At 47.6% G+C, this 16,092-nt stretch overlaps 2 long non-coding RNA genes across 2 annotated transcripts; one reads left to right on the top strand and one right to left on the bottom strand.

Moving 5' to 3' along the window:
• Positions 1 to 2,378: 2,378 nt before the first annotated feature.
• LOC310710521 lies at positions 2,379 to 14,649 on the bottom strand. Its single transcript, XR_014528110.1, has 4 exons — positions 14,571 to 14,649; positions 10,074 to 10,273; positions 3,355 to 3,477; positions 2,379 to 2,902 (listed from the first exon to the last, which is right to left on the bottom strand). It is a non-coding gene; the product is annotated as an uncharacterized lncRNA (long non-coding RNA).
• LOC310710522 lies at positions 13,358 to 15,736 on the top strand. Its single transcript, XR_014528111.1, has 2 exons — positions 13,358 to 13,549; positions 14,585 to 15,736. It is a non-coding gene; the product is annotated as an uncharacterized lncRNA (long non-coding RNA).
• The last annotated feature ends 356 nt before the right edge of the window (positions 15,737 to 16,092 follow it).

Here is a 16,092-nt window from a genome sequence, read left to right as displayed (position 1 = left end):
AAGTCTATGACTTCCATGACATCACACTATTAATGCTCTGACAATACAGTGGTACCTCGGGTTAAGTACTTAATTTGTTCCGGAGTTCCATACTTAACCTAAAACTGTTCTTAACCTGAAGCACCACTTTAGCTAATGGGGCCTCCTGCTGCTGCCGTGCCACAGGAGCACAATTTCTGTTCTCATCCTGAAGCAAAGTTATTAACCTGAAGCACTATTTCTGGGTTAGCGGAGTCTGTAACCTGAAGCGTATGTAACCTGAAGCATATGTAACCCGAGGTACCACTGTATCAGGCAGCTTCCCCTGTCCCTCCACCTCCACCAGCATACAGTGCGTTTTCACTGGGCCTGAAGCTGTTAATTGGTTCATGGTTAAATTAAAAGCCAACTGCCAGAGAAGGAACAGCTGGAAGAAACTTGCTTCGCACATGTGCTGCTATTGAGTCAGGGTGGTGTAATGGCTCCAATCTCAGACTAGGACCTGGGAGATCAGGGTTCGAATCTTCTCTCGGTGATGAAGCTCCTTGAGTGACTTCGGAGCAGTCACTGCCTCTCAGCCTAACTTTGTACTGATTAGATGAGGAAGGAGCGAACTATGTATGTCACCTTGTGCTCTGCGGAGAAAATGCAATATAATAAAACAAATAACACTTCACTCCAGCTCAGTGTTGCCCTGGGACAGAAGAGCACCCATACTTCTGTCCATGCTGCGATTTGTAGGCACAGCTCCATGATTTCCAGGCACGAGTCTGAGCAGGTTTTTTGTCTGTATTTTTTGGGTCCTGCCACTTTCCCCAGGAAAACCCACTGTTTACCCACTGAATCAGAACAAATATCTATCTGAGGGAAACCTGATGAACATTTGTTCTGATTCAGCAGTAAACATCAAGTTTTTCCAGGGAAAGCAAAGGGACCAAAGGAAAACTACCCAGATCCACATCTGGAAATCACAGACCTGTGACGACAAATCTCAGCACTAAATGAAAGTCTGGATGAGCCCTAAATTAGCTGAACTTAAATCCCATTGAAATCAATGATCAATTTAGTCACGACTCAGCTTAAGTCTCGTGGATTTAAGTGAGGCCTCAGTTCAGCTAGTTTAGTCTGGGATCCAACCATTCTCAAAAGAATGATCCCTGATAGCAATATTGCAAGACTAGTCCCACAGTCAATCACAGTCTTTTCAAATATGATAATCTATGTCAGGGAACCAGCTGCCCTCGTTTTCTCCTGTTATGCACAACCTACAGGCTGATCAAGGAGAATCAATACACAGCCGCCCCCCTGGCTGTTTTCAATTCTCCCTTCAGTTCAGGCTGAATTATATGTTTTGTGTCCTCTTGCTTCCTGCAATCCACACACTGGATTTTTTTGCAGGGGGGGGGTCACAGCTGTTACAACGCTTACGCCACACAGTAATTATATTTTCCAATCTGTTGCTATGCAATGGAAAAGCATTTTCTGCCATCTGTCCATGTCCACTTCTTCACAGGAAATGGGTAGAAAAGGGGATAAACTTGACTGCTTCAGTTTCAAAGCAAAGAATCCTACTCTAACTGCCCCAAATGAGACTTGGTTTCAGCCAGGGCTCAGCCCCAGCCCTATTTCACACCACAACCCTGAAAAATCTATTGCAGTATTGCTAATATCAATACTAATACTTTCTTTGATATGGTGCTTTCAGGCCCTCAACATGATTCACATGCATTTGCTTGTTGCAATCCTTACAACATCCCTGCAAGGACGGAGGTGTTGTAATCCCCATGGTACTAAAGCGGAGAGCAAAGGAGTGAAGGAACAAGACTTCCAGCCATTTGGTTTTTGTTTATAAACCTGGGATGTACTTGGTTGTTGTTTCTTGCTTTAAAGTTGCTTCAGGGTATACCAGGACAAAGGAACAGCTGAGGAACTGCAGTCCTAACAGGGTCATCCTACCCAATTGGGAACATCAGCGGAGGTATTTTTTGTAGTAGTTCAGTAGTGCAAGAAAGAAACTATGACCTCACTTCCACCAGCTGAGACAGCAGAGTGCTTAGTTTGTGTTATTTTTGGTTGCTGTTTTGTTTGTTAATATTCTTTTATAGATTATAAATGCTGTATTGATTTATTAATCATATAATTGCTTTAATTGTGGTGTTTACGGTAGCTTATTTTTTTAGTTGCGGCTTTGTTGACAGTGCATTATATGTTGCAATTGTTTCGCGGATGATTTGTTAATTATTCTATAAGAGTTATGCTGTGTTTGTGATGGTCTATTAAGTTCTACCTTGTTGTTGTTATTTTGTTTGTAAGCTGCTTTGAGATTCATTTGAATGAAAAGTGGCAAGAATATGTAATAAATCTAATCCGAACAAGAGGTGAAGGCACCTTCGACGTTTCTGATTATCCAACAGTCACTTTTCAGGTAAGTAACATTGTACCTCAGTTTACGAACTTAATACGTTCCAGAAGTCCGTTCTTAAACCGAAACCGTTCTTAAACCGAGGCGCATTTTCCCTAATGAAGCCTCCTGCCGCCGGTGCCCTTCCACCATTCAGATTCCGTTCTTAGACCAAGGTAAAGTTCACAAACCGGGACACTACTTTCAGTTTTGTGGAGTTCGTAAACTGAATAGTTCATAAGCAGGGCTGTTCTTAAACCGAAGTACCACTGTATTTTATTATTTGAACAACAGGATTTTTCCAAGCAGCATTAATGACAACAATTCCTTGACAGCTGGCCTGAAGAAAGCAGAGAAGAGCATTGTTTGACACACACACCCCTCCTCTGACGCATTTGGAGTTTGGAGGCAGAGCAGGGGAGGAGTGGAGAGCGGGGAACCGGTCGGAGGTCCTCCCCATCTTCCTTTCAACTTGGCTTGAGCTCAGCTCCACCCGGATGCCCTCATCCTCCGCCCTCGTACCTTTAAACACACAGAGGCATGAAAAATAAATGTTACTGGAAAGAGGCAGCAGTGGAAGGCTGGAAAGCAATTAGCAGGCAGAGAAGCATAATTAGTGCTCAGAATGCGAACAGCAGCGAAGAAATAAAGTAGCATTCGGATGCAATCAGGGTCGTGCCTGAATTACAAACCGTTAGCTGAATTGCTAATTAAGCTCAACGAGTGAATCACATCTTATTAAGGGCCCAACACAGGCCTCACTTAACTTGCCGTCCTGCCAGCAGGTTGGCAAAGAGAAGGCGTGGCAGGGGGCTGGCAAGATGTCTGGCATAGTGGGGGAGAAGGGTTCCATGGGGTGACGCTGGCAGAGGATGACAGGCAAGGGCATCAACTCTGCTCAAGGGGTTGAAATTCCCACCAGATTCTCCCTCTGCCCCAAGACTGGCACTGCCAGGCAGCACGAGCAGACTCACCACGTGATGGGCCCAGTCAGAGAGAAGCCATGTGCCCTACTTCACCAAGGGCAGTTCTCGATTTGGAGGCATCCTCAATTTAATCATCTGCCCAGTCCACGTCTGGTTTAAACATAAGGAGTCCTAAGAAAGGAGAGCGGGAGGTTGCCTTGGAGTTGCCTATCTGCATTCAGCACCTGGACAGCAGCAGCTTGAGCAGGCAGACAAGCACATCACCTGGACATGGTCTCCCCCACTAGGGTGAGATGCATTGGCTTTCTATTTAAGTTATAGATTTGCATCTGTCCTTATAAATTAGCAGATGTAAAATTTATGCAAATCCACATTCTCTTTTCCCCCCTCAAAATTTAAATGCCTGGCTGACCCTTCTATCGTCTCTCAGTTCCTCAGCACTGCAACCCCCAGCAGAATTCTTTGGGGATTATTTATTCCTGTTTGGCATGACCAGTTTGTTCTTCAGCTGTTCTGCAGGTCCATCTTTATCTCTCTCTCTCTCTGTGATTTTCCTGTTCCTTCCTTCCTGAATGTCTGTCTTTTATTCACATCTTCCCTTCCCTCAAACCCATTTAGTTAAGTTTGTGCAGGCCCCTCCTCCTCACTTTGTACAATGTGAAAAACCCAGGGCTGTTCTTCATTTACTTTAACCTTGGCCCAGGACTAGGTGGAACTTGAAAGCCGTTGGAAAGAGAACTTCATTTTGCTTCTGTAAAGGTGAGAACAAAGCTTTGAAGCATTTCAGTCAAAGACCACCATGATGACAAAAGAGATTTAGAGAAGCCCATTTATTTCCTAGGTGCCGTAAGCCCCTCACAGGGGTTGAATCTCCTAAGGAGTTCCACAAGAAAATATTTTATGAAAACACTGATAATATCAGCAGCAATTTATACCAACACTTTACCTCAGAGGTGTGCCAAGTTGAGATTAAAAGAAATATATCTTAGGCACATATATCTTAGGATTTTACAAGGCTGACTTTTATTTATCTGGTTTATTTTCTTCCAGCGCAGAACCCAAGCCATCATGCATGTGCTTCCAGGCACCAGCCAGACCCAGACCGGCTTAGCTTAAGCCAGATGGTGGCCTGATATGCTTTCACATCCCCTGAGGAGCTATGCTGGGACTGAAACGCTTCTCAAGCATGGCTTCATTGTGATATATTCAGTTGTTAGTTGTTGTTTTAAGATGTCAATTTGCATCCCCATCAGAGCTGTGAAGGATATGACCCCAGTGCTCTGCCAACTTATTTTTCCCCTGACCTACCAGGGATTGCTGGGGATTGAACCTGGGATCTTTTGCATGCCAAACAAACGCTTTATCACTCAGCTCACAGTGCCTCTTTTCAGAAGCAAAACTCAAACCAGAATAAATTAAATAATGAACTTTTTGTTGTCACGCAAAACCAGTTGACTGAGACAGCTGCTGCCTCAACCTGCAGAACAGCAGGGTCAACCTCATTGCTTTGCAATCCACCCCAACCCCGTCTAACACTACATTCAGTTTTGTTGCCTGTGTTACTCCAGAAAGGAGTCTTCCTGGACAGGAAAAAATGTATGCTAAAGGAAGGCATGTTTGTTGAAGGGGGAAGGAATCCATGCTTAAATAAATATCTTTATTAAAGGGTAAAAGGACCCCTGACCATTAGGCCCAGTTGCGGACGACTCTGGGGTTGCAGCGCTCATCTCGCTTTATTGGCCGAGGGAGCCGGCATACAGCTTCCGGGTCATGTGGCCAGCATGACTAAGCCGCTTCTGGCAAACCAGAGCAGCGCACGGAAACACTGTTTACCTTCCCGCCGGAGTGGTACCTATTTATCTACTTGCACTTTGAGGTGCTTTCAAACTGCTAGGTTGGCAGGAGTAGGGACTGAGCAACAGGAGCTCACCCCGTCACGGGGATTAAAACTGCTGGCCTTCTGATCAGCAAGCCCTAGGCTCTGTGGTTTAACCTACAGCACCCCCCATGTCCCTAAATATCTTTATTAAGATGAATCAAAATCCATGAAATAGGGAGTGGGTTTTTGAACTCTCCAGAACTCTTCCATTGTAAGCTCACTGGGTGATCTACCTCACAGGGTTGTTATGGGGATTAAATGAGGAAGGGGAAGAACCATGTGTCCCACCTTGAGCTTCTTGGAGAAAAAGGTGAGGAGATAAATGCAACAAATAAACATAAATGAATAAGAGAAACAAAGTTGTTGCAGAGGAATGGGGTGGGATGTGAAGAATGGATGGAGGAGGACGGTGGCTTAAGGATAAAGCAGCAGAGACAGATTTTTTTTGCCTTCATATTAATCCACCTTTTCTCTTTATCTTCACCACCCAACAAGCTTTGCTGTCATCCTGCAAGGACAGAACCTTAAACCTTCCATTCAGTTTGTACCACGCTCTGCCTAGCTAAAGTTAGATCATGTCTATATTTCAGAATATTCAACACTTCCTATTTTTACTTTGTTCATATTCTTAATTTCCTGTCTTCCCTTCAAGATGCTAAATCTTTGAGATTAAAGTGCCCTCTTCTGTCTGAAGGCCCCCATTCAGGTAAGCAAAGGAGCAAAATACCCCTACCAGTGATTCAGCTTTTTGAGTCTCATATTCCCACAACAAAGAGTGTTGTGACGCTCCAAGATTAACACATTTATTACGGCAGAAGCTTCCCAGGGTGATCCGGTCATCAGATTTGGCTGCATGCACTAAAAGGGGCCCATAATGCTGTATGTGCATAGGAGCATCTGCACGGACTGGAGATCACACTTATTCATTTAAAAATAGCTTCCCGGTGAGAACTAGGAAGTGCCCTATCCAGGCAAAGAGATGGTCCTTTCTGTCCTTTATCCCTGTGTCCCTTTTCCAGCTGCTTCACTTTATTCTTCACACACACACACACCTGGTTATCAGCTTTTTCCGCCCCGCCCCCTCAACATTCTGTGCCATTGAATTGTTGTAGTGTTCGGGGGAGGGGTGGATTTGTGGAGCGTCTGCAAACCTCAGGGTGAGCCCGAGTCTGTGGATGTTTCCCTTCTGCAAATGAGTGGTTTCGGCTCCAGCTCCATGAACAAAGGAAAATTAGACTACAATGCTGGAGCGCTGCAATACATTTTTGCAGCATAACTCTGCTGCATGTGCTTTACCTGAGCCTGTGGTTGAGTGAAGGGGGGGGGGGAGTTAGCAATGACGACTGTTCTAACTTCCTCTAACTTAAATCTTACTTCGTGCATACTTTTGTTTTAGTTAGTTTTTGAACACTTAAATGTGCATCCAGTCTGCCTGAAACCATGAGTCTTCTGTATGCATGATTTTGCCTGAAAGCCCAAGAGGGCATTTTAAGTATTGGGGGGGGTGTTAATTTTAATTTTTTTTGGCCAGACTCACCCTCACTTCTGACTTATAATATTAACAGTAGACTACCTTGCAGAGCTGCTGTACAACACGTTCTCTTTGCAAGCTGCCTGGTCTGCATAATAATAGCAAACCATCCTGCAGAACTCTAGTATGCTGTTCTCTGAACCCAAGCTGCAATAAAGGCAGTGGATAACACCTCAGGGTTGTTTTAACTTACTCTTTCAGCTTCAGCCTAAACCCCAGCCTGCAAAAGGGGCTCTTACACTTCTGGGCAGCACTGGAGGGTTGTTATAAACCAGTTTGAGCCTGACCTGCAATATTCTCTGTGAACTGTCATAAATCACTCACTTCCAGCAACAGCCCCTGCCCACCTGTGTGTTCCTCAGCTTCAGGTTTTTAGTGCTATTAAAGGTTTCTGGACTGCCATAAATTGCAGAATGAAAATGGCTCCAAGCGTGGAAGTGGATTTGGGGATAGCTCTCGGAGCTTCAAAATTTAATGAAATTAAGAGAGAACAAGGCAGTGACAAAAATGAGAGGAATTTATGGCTCCCTCTTTGCAAAAGGATGGGATGTGGGTGGCGCTGTGGGTTAAACCACAGAGCCTAGGACTTGCCGATCAGAAGGTCAGCGGTTCGAATCCCCGTAACGGGGTGAGCTCCCATTGCTCCGTCCCTGCTCCTGCCAACCTAGCAGTTCGAAAGCACGTCAAAGTGCAAGTAGATAAATAGGTACTGCTCCAGCGGGAAGGTAAACGGCGTTTCCGTGTGCTGCTCTGGTTCGCCAGAAGTGGCTTAGTCATGCTGGCCACATGACCCGGAAGCTGTCTGCGGACAAACGGCGGCTCCTCGGCCTATAGAGCGAGATGAGCACCGCAACCCCAGAGTCGGTCACGACTGGACCTAATGGTCAGGGGTCCCTTTACCTTTACCTTTGCAAAAGACTGAAGACACCCTCCGTGGATGGAATATGAGATTCTGAATACAACTTTCCTTATGTTGTATTTTGATTGGGAAAGAACTTTATACCCCCCTAAAAGTTTCCTATTATTTCCAGGTAAATTAATTTAGAAAGCACTGCAGAATGTACCATTGCTTTTTCTTTCTTTTTTTAGAACCTACAACCATCATTTACCATTTAGACTATCTTTCTATCATCCTCTGGGAAGGAAAGCATTTCAGCTTTTCGCTTTATTCATTGTGGGGAAGAAGAGTGGATGGGTTGAAGATGCTTTTGTCAATAGCTTGTGAAGTGATGCGAACAGTTTTCAATGACTGGAGAAGGGAGAGACAATTTAGGGTAATGTGGCGTCATTGTGGCAAAGAAAAGAACTTTCCTGTCCTCAGGAAAGGGGAGTCGTGAGGGTACCAGCAGCTGACTTAGCGGATGGAGAAGATCAAAGATGGTGACCTTCTACCAGCCTGACAGGTTGCTTCAGCAGTGGGGGAAATGGATCAAAGATCCCTCATGGGGGTCTTGGCTCCTGTCAAGAAGCCTTTGACAGAAGCACATCTTTTGATTACCCAAAGTTGGAAAAGCATTACAGATCTTGGAGATCAAAGCATCGCTACAAAAACGAGTGCAAAATAGCCACTGCTGAAAAATTAACTCATTAAATAAGAACATTAAAGGGAGAAGGAAAACCTGAGACGTTTTTCCTTGATACAACTTTATCCATTTCCAAAATTGGTCAGGAAGGGAGCATGCTGCTCCTCATGTTTAAGGCACATCGGAAGAGACAAGCACTGCAAAGGGAAGCTGGTGTGCAGCTGCAAAGTTTAAAAATGCACAAGCAAAAATACATAGCACCTCATAATCGTTTTGAGGTACTCAAGCCACAAACTCCACCAGCAAGCTCAGAGCCCTTGACTTGGCCTGGTGCCTTGTCTGGCTCCTCAGATGGAGACTCTGCAGCCTCTGCAATCTTGATTGCTACTGGGCTCTGGAGTCATGACAGGATTGTGGAGGAAAGCTAATCCCTTTCACTTCCCCCTCAGAAAGCCCCTGTACCTATTTGTCCGCAGTTTGGCAAGTTTAATCCACTCTGGAAGAGCAACTTTGCCTGTATATTTCATCCACTTTGGTCAAAGGGGGGGGGGAGTGATAACCATTTTGCCCCTTCCGATCGTCAGGAGGAGGGGGGGTTGCGGGATCACGACCCCGCCCACACTCGCTCCCGCGAGGCTGGCGCCAGCCTCGTGGGAGGCAGGGATTCCCTCAATTAGCATCCCCTGTGGCGCCAGCCAATCGGCTGGCGGCAGGGGCGGGCCTTAGTAAGGCCACTTAAGGTCGGGGCAGCCCTTGGCTCGCCCCTTTTGACCCCCGGAGACGACGCGGTTTCCCACCCACCCGCCCTTTAGGTTTTGCCACTGACCTTGCTATGGGCTTCGGCTGGTCGCCGCAAGGGGCCTGGTAGGAGTTTTTCCATTTGGCTAATTGGCTGGTTTTCTGAGCCACTTGGTTTTTTCGCCTACCTCGTAGCAAATCGTCACAACTCCCTCGGTTTTGGCGGTAGGCATTGGCCGGGGTATTGTCATGCAGATGAGGTTGGGGGGGAGGAACGCCATCACCTCCCCCAATGCTTGAAGGGTAGTTCGTTAAAGGACTCCGAGGGGCGACGCCTCGTCCGAAACCTACGGAGGCTAGGGCCTAAAGCGCGCCTAGGGATATGCATCTCGGGTGGCTCCCCCTGTTGGTGTTTAACCCTTCCCGGTTAGACCGGATAGTCGGTTAGGGGCCAATGCCTAAAGCCAATACCCTTCTTTCCTGTAATCAATAAAGTTGTGGCCATTTTCGCCCATTAACCTAAAACTCTGTGTCCGTTGTCTTCATTTATTCCACCTGTGGGGGGGAGGGAATAGCCACGCAATTAGATTCCTTGGTATAGTGAGTGGGGAAACCAGAACTTTGTTTCATGCTGAGCAGCTCAGAACCAGAATTACAGATGAAAGCTGAGACAGCACAGAGGGATGCAGAAACAGATTAGGGTGTGTTTGTGTGTGCCTGTGTGTGTGATGTAATGCACAGATACAGGGGACCTGTGCTCATCCAGAGAAAATACACCTATTTAGGCATAATATATGGTAGCAGAATTTATTAGTGGGTTTAACAAGCTTGGCCGCAGTAGTGCCAGAGCACTGCCTGCATGCAGGCACCAGCTCACTTGCATTTGCTGTGAGCATAATAATCCAGTGAGGCATTTGCCTGTGAATGCACATAAAGCAGCAAAAAATGTTCAGAAAAGCAGGAATGTTAACTGAACAAAATGACAGTAGTCCAAATGTTTGTGGGTGGCACACAGAGAGACACACGTGAGGGAGATAGAAGTTGGAAGAAACCATCAGTCCAGGCAGGAAAAGAATGCCCTTTGCCATCTGCTTACCTGTAGCCTTTCCCTGGTACCCAGAGAGTTTTGCCTGATAGAGGGGTTCAAGCCTGACTCACACAATTGCAGACAACTTCTTGCCACATTACATCTCCTTAGATCAGCTTCCTCATTGTCCCACACGGGTTGTGAATCTGGCCTGAAAGTTCTCGAAGGTAGACAGACCCTTCAGCAGTGGAGGCCATGGGTTTAATCACCTTTTTAAAACAAACAAGCAAACAACCAGCTGTCTCCTGACATTTGTTTTAAGGTATTCAAGTTCTCTGCAGCATTCAACAGCAGACCACTTTTTTCCCCACAGGGCATCAGTTGCATCTTACTGAACAATTGATACCTACCATCAGGGTTTTTAAAAACTGCGTTCATAGATTCTTGTCAGGGTGGATGGGGTACACTCTGTGCAAAGCCTCTAATGGTAATTCAGGTCCTACGTTTGCATAAGAACATATGAATCCAGCACCCTGTTCTCACAGTGGCCATCCAGATGCCTGTGCAAACCTGCAAACAGATCCGAGCACAATAGCACTCTGCCCTCATGCGGCTTCCAGCAGCTGGTATTCAGAAGCATTGCTTCCCCCAACTATAGTTTCAGGGCATAGCTATCAAAGCTAGTAGCCATTGATAGTTCTCCATGATTTTGTCTAATCCTCTTTTAAAGACATTCATGTAAAGACCATGTGAAGGAGGACTTGTTTTTGTGTCTTCCAACATTCAGCTTTATATGATGTTCACTAGTGAGAAGGAGCAACGTCCTTTCTCTACCCTCTTTCTCCATGCTATATATAATTTTATAAACTTCTAGCATCATGCATGACAAAAAGCACGAGGAAAGGGAGAAGGGAACCACAGCACAGTGGCAAAGCAAACAGCAACCCCACACAAATCAGGCGGTGCTGGACCCCACAGAGTTTGCACATTGTTCAGAACTGTGGCACAGACAAGGGAAAGAAATGTGCCAGAAAATACACTCACTTCCTCCTTGGAGATGTAGCATGGGGAGAAACCTGCCCACTGGGCTTCCACGATGGAGGGTGAGCCTGGCACAATGCTGCTGGCTGACAGAGTTGAGAGTGGGCATCCCCACTGCTTGCGAGGCTCACAGCGCTAAGGCTGAACTGTTGGGTGAGCAGCTCACCCGCATATATAGTCAGCCAATGTATCCACCCAAAGCAGACTCCTGAAAGGTTTTGTATGCAGCAGATCCAGAGCCTCTCCAGCCAAGCCTCCTCCAAAACACAGCAGCCCCCAAGCAGAGCAGACAATAAAAGCCCAGTAGGGTAATCGAGCTAATAAGCAGAAGTGTTTCTTCCCAAACTTCCCTTGCTCTGTTGAGTTAACGCCGTGTTCTGCCTCTCCCTCTGTCATCTCCATTTTGGGGTCAACAAGGCCTCCTGCAACAGGGTCCATCAAAGGAGACTGAAGGAGAGAGGAAGGAGGGGCAACACATGGCAGGCATGAGCCACCCTGTTGCCTGTTATTTGTGTGCGCTCCCTTCTCTCCCTTTTTTCCATGGAACAAAGGCAACTGTCAAACAGGCAACAGTGAGTCTCCTTAATGTAGAGATGCTTCCAGCTGCAGGGCCCTGACCTTTGAGTATCCCAGGGCAGGCTTTTCCATGGTTAAAGGAAAGCAGAGTTCTCAGGGCCCCCACCTGCACACAGCAGGGCACACTGCTCCTCAGATGTCTGCAGAAAAGCCTACTATCAGCACAAAGAGGCATTGGCAGCTCCAAAGTGCTGTAAATAATATCAGGATCTTGAGAGTGCTGAAGAAAAAGAGGTGTGGGGTATTATAGTATTGCAGAGTTGGAAGGGGCCATGAGGGTCATCTAGTCCAGGCATTGGCAAACTCGACCCTCCAGATGTTTTGGGACTACAACGCTCATCATCCCTACCTAACAGGACCAGTGGTCAGGGATGATGGGAATTGTAGTCTCAAAACATCTGGAGGGCCGAGTTTGCCTATGCCTGATCTAGTCCAACTGAAGGATTTCCCTGGTGCTTAAATAGAGGCAGCCCTCAACCCTAGAATCTTTTCAACAACAATTCACATAAACTACACAAAGCTGGTAAAACTGTTCCTGGACTGCTCAGTTTCAGTCTACAGATGATAGGGAGGGCAGAAGTAGAATCCTTGCTTTGAGAAATCTAGCATATCACAGAGAAGACCAAGGTGGAACTCTCCCCCTAGACATGTGCTTTTCTCTGCACATCAGAGGCATCATTGTGATAGATGGCCCTTGGTTCATGCAAGACAGGCACTTCTCACCTGCCGTTTGAATCTTTAAGGTGGAGGGTTATTCTCTTCTTAGAAGAAAAAAGTCACATCCTCTCAAGTCAGCTTGCATTGCATATGTATAATAAAACCACAACTTCAGTAAAACACAATCTAAAATACCAACTTCAGATATTGAAGACCAAGAGCAATAACTACAGTGGATAAAAACTTTGACACATTAATGGCTAATCAACCAGCTCACACAAGAATCCCAAACCTAACAGTCTAAAAGTCTATAATCTACAAACCAGCAGCTTCCTTAATATAATCATCTAAACCAAAATGGAAGTGCTGGGTCCAATCACATCTCTCTTAATGGGGGGCCAAAAGGCAGAGCCTCTGAAGCTGATCTTCAGGCAGGATTGCCGTGTGTGTGTGTGTGTGTGTGTGTGTGTGTGTGTGTGTGTGTGTGTTCATGAGTGTGCTGAATTTTTCCACAGTATGGATCCCATATTCAGAGTTTACACATTGGAGTACATGCTCACAGGGCCCTGAAGTGGCCCTGAAGTAGAACCTGGGCAGTGTGTGAGGAGGCATAAACAACCTCCACCTGTAGCAGAATAGCTGGATGGGGGATACATCTATACTGGCTATTTGTGGGGAAAGCTATGTGGCAATCCCCCTGGATTAAGTACCGTATATTGTTATGGCCAACCATTCCTTTGTTAGGCAGATTGCTGGTTAATAGTCCAGATAATCAGCTGATTGTCTTGTCAATGGCTGTTAGGAGATGGTTTCCTGAGAGGTGCATTTGCTTGAGATACCCATCAAAAGCTCAAGGAGAGGGGTGTTTGTGTGTTTGTGTGGTATGAAAACAGCAATTTGCAAGACACAGAGGTCACTTCCAACCTGTTTACTGAACGTTCATCCTGATTTGTTACACATTCCCTCAAATGATTACTCAACACTTCCCAGTGCATTTTCCCATCACTTTCCTTACTACAATATCCGCCCTCCCTTCCTCACAGGTGGGCGGGGTTTGCGGCACCAAGCGAGGCTCACCTGGGCGGGTGCCACCCACCTGCCTGAGCTGGCCTTTGACCCGCCCCCAGCCAGGGAGGACAATGGACAGCCGGCCGTGGGTGGGCCTAAGGCCAAATGAAAAGAGGCTGACTCCTGGGCTCAAGCCTCTTTTGCTGCTCTTCCTTCTGGGATCAAGATCAGGATCAGGAGTGTATCCAGGCGGCCGGACTGAGGTAAGTACCGTATTTTTCTTCCTATAGGGCGCACCGGCCCATAGGACGCACCTCGTTTTTTTGGGGGGGGAAATGAATTTTAAAAAATTATTCCCCCCCCGCGGCTGCCGCACCAAGCCTTGCGCACACCTGCCCGAAGCACGGGGCACCCTCCAGAGGGCTCCCCGTGCTTCGGGCGACAGGCTGCCGCACCAAGCCTCCCGCGCTCGGCGGGACCTCCTGCCGGGCGCGCAAGGCTTGCGGACATTCGCCGGGGCTGCAGGCTGCTGCCCGCAAGCCTTGTGAGCCCGCGGGAACTCCCACCGGGCTTGCAAGGCTTGCGGATAGCTTCCTGAAGCCTGGAGAGCGAGAGGGGTCGGTGCGCACCGATGCCTCTCGCTCTTCAGGCTTCAACGAAAGCCTGCATTCACCCCATAGGACACATTTTTGAAGGGGAAAAAGTGCGTCCTATGGGGCGAAAAATACGGTAACCAGCCTTCTTTATTTTTGCTTGCATTTGGGCGGCGGGGGGGCATCGCTCCCCACCGCCGCCTGCCCGGTGCCCCTTCCTACCCAGGCGGGCAGCGCGGGGCTCCAGCAAGGCCGCGGCTGGGCCTGCTTGCTTTTACGGCGGGGGGAGGGTACTGGGAGGGCGGCACAGGCCTGACTAGGCCTCAAAACGTGGCCTAGCCCCTTTTCTCAGTGGCGGGGCGGCATTGCCCCCGCAGGAGGTGCCTGCTGACCCAGGAGGCTCTGTTGAGATTTAAGATTTAATTTGTCTGTTGAGGCTACAAAAAGATAATTGCCCAAGAGCATGACATCCACAGTCTGGAAGTTGCCAAAGTATGGGCACAGTGGCCAAGACAATTCTGTCCAAAAGGAGCCATAGCTGGCAAGGCAGCTGGAACCAGAGATAGGCTACCAAGACCACCTGAGCTTCTGTGACAGCATTGAATCCAGGAGTACCCCAGGAGGGTATGATCCCATCCATAACAGGCTGTCTACCCACTTCCCTGACATGAGAACTCAGAACATGTAACACCTTTCTCTTTTCAGGATTCAGCTTCCATTTATTGGCCCACACTCAGCCCATCACTGCCTCCAAGCCACTGTGGTCTAACACCTCAGCTGCCTCTCCTGATTCAGGTGGAACAGAGAGACAGAGTTGCATATTGATGACACTTCACTTCAATTTTTCTTCTGCGCATGCCATCACACACCCTCTGTGTTCCTTGCTGCTCCCTGCACAGCTCAGGGGGCAGGTTGAGGGCAGCACCGGCAAGGCAACGACAGCCGTGTGTAGCCCAGAAACCGAAACCGCCACAACACGCTGTCACATAGGGATAATGAGCAGCCGGCTTGCCAAGTCACACTCTGCAAAGCACCTTGCAGCCTTTTCTACAGGAAACGGAAATTGAGACCTTCCAGTTGTTAATCATCTGTAATTTGGACGATTCACCTCCTCCTGGCTATTAAGGCAATTCATTTCAGTGGGCTTCAGAACATGGCGTCTGCTCATGGCGACATTCCCTCAGGCCTTCGCCCACCCTACTTTTCTTCTCCAGCACAGGAGGGTGGAGAAACTTCACACTCAAGAGGTCTCACAATTTGTCTCCACCAGCCAGCAGTTTTTTGGTCTCCTTGTTCACCTGACCAGTTCCCAGTTCGCATCCTGCCTTGGCTCAGCTCCAGTATGGCTGGCGGGGCACAAGGAGGATGCTTTTCCTGGGTGGGGATAATGCGAATGAAAGTGGTGTGAAAGAACCATGGTTACCCACAGCCCTCACAGGCAGACTTCTCTGTCCTAGTCTTCTCTGGTCAAACAGGTCTAGCAGGATCTTGATCTCTGGTCAAACAGGTCTAGCAGGGTCTTGATCTCTGGTCAAACAGGTCTAGCAGGGTCTTGCTCTTTGGTCAAACAGATTTTGTAGGAGTTTTTGTTGTTGTTCTTATTGCTGCTGCTGCTTTAAAACATTGCAACATCTCTTTGAGAGCCACACACTGCAGCAGGGCTGGAGGGAGACCCCTGGGTGTCCCTCAGGCCACAATGATCCTGCCATGCTCCCTTCATCCAAGCCTTTGGAAAACTCGCCCCTGCTCAGCCAAAGCCTCAGAGCAGCAGTCTAGACTTCCTTCTGCAGCGGAGCCTTTTGTTTTGCCTCAAAACCCATCCAGGCTCCCTGCTGCACTCGGTGGCTGATTAACGATTTTATTTTATTTTATTGTTGCTCAAAGCTAAAGCAAAGAAAGAGCCCTTGGCCCCCTTTGAAGGCAGCTTCTGCCGCCACTTTTGTCTGGCGTTTACGGCAGATTTGGGCCCCGCCAGCGTTGGCGGAGAGCGCCAGCCTCTTTCATGGCGCAGTCTGTACAAAGGCGGCGGCAGCAGGAGAGATTAATCAGATGAGCCAGGCAGGGGGTCACTCCCGGCAGGATCACACTTGGCCGCTAATACATGAAGTGCGCAGCCCACAGGGGTCCCGGTTAATTATTCATATTTTAGCAAATCCAGACGTGTGTCGTATTTAAAGTTCTAACAAGTTGTTCCAGTCCCCAGAGCGATGTTC

Source organism: Podarcis liolepis, assembly GCF_965112155.1.
Source record: "Podarcis liolepis genome assembly, chromosome: 7".
Taxonomy (NCBI): domain Eukaryota; kingdom Metazoa; phylum Chordata; class Lepidosauria; order Squamata; family Lacertidae; genus Podarcis; species Podarcis liolepis.
Note: the sequence above shows the minus strand (reverse complement) of the source record. Positions and strands in the feature narration are given on the sequence as shown.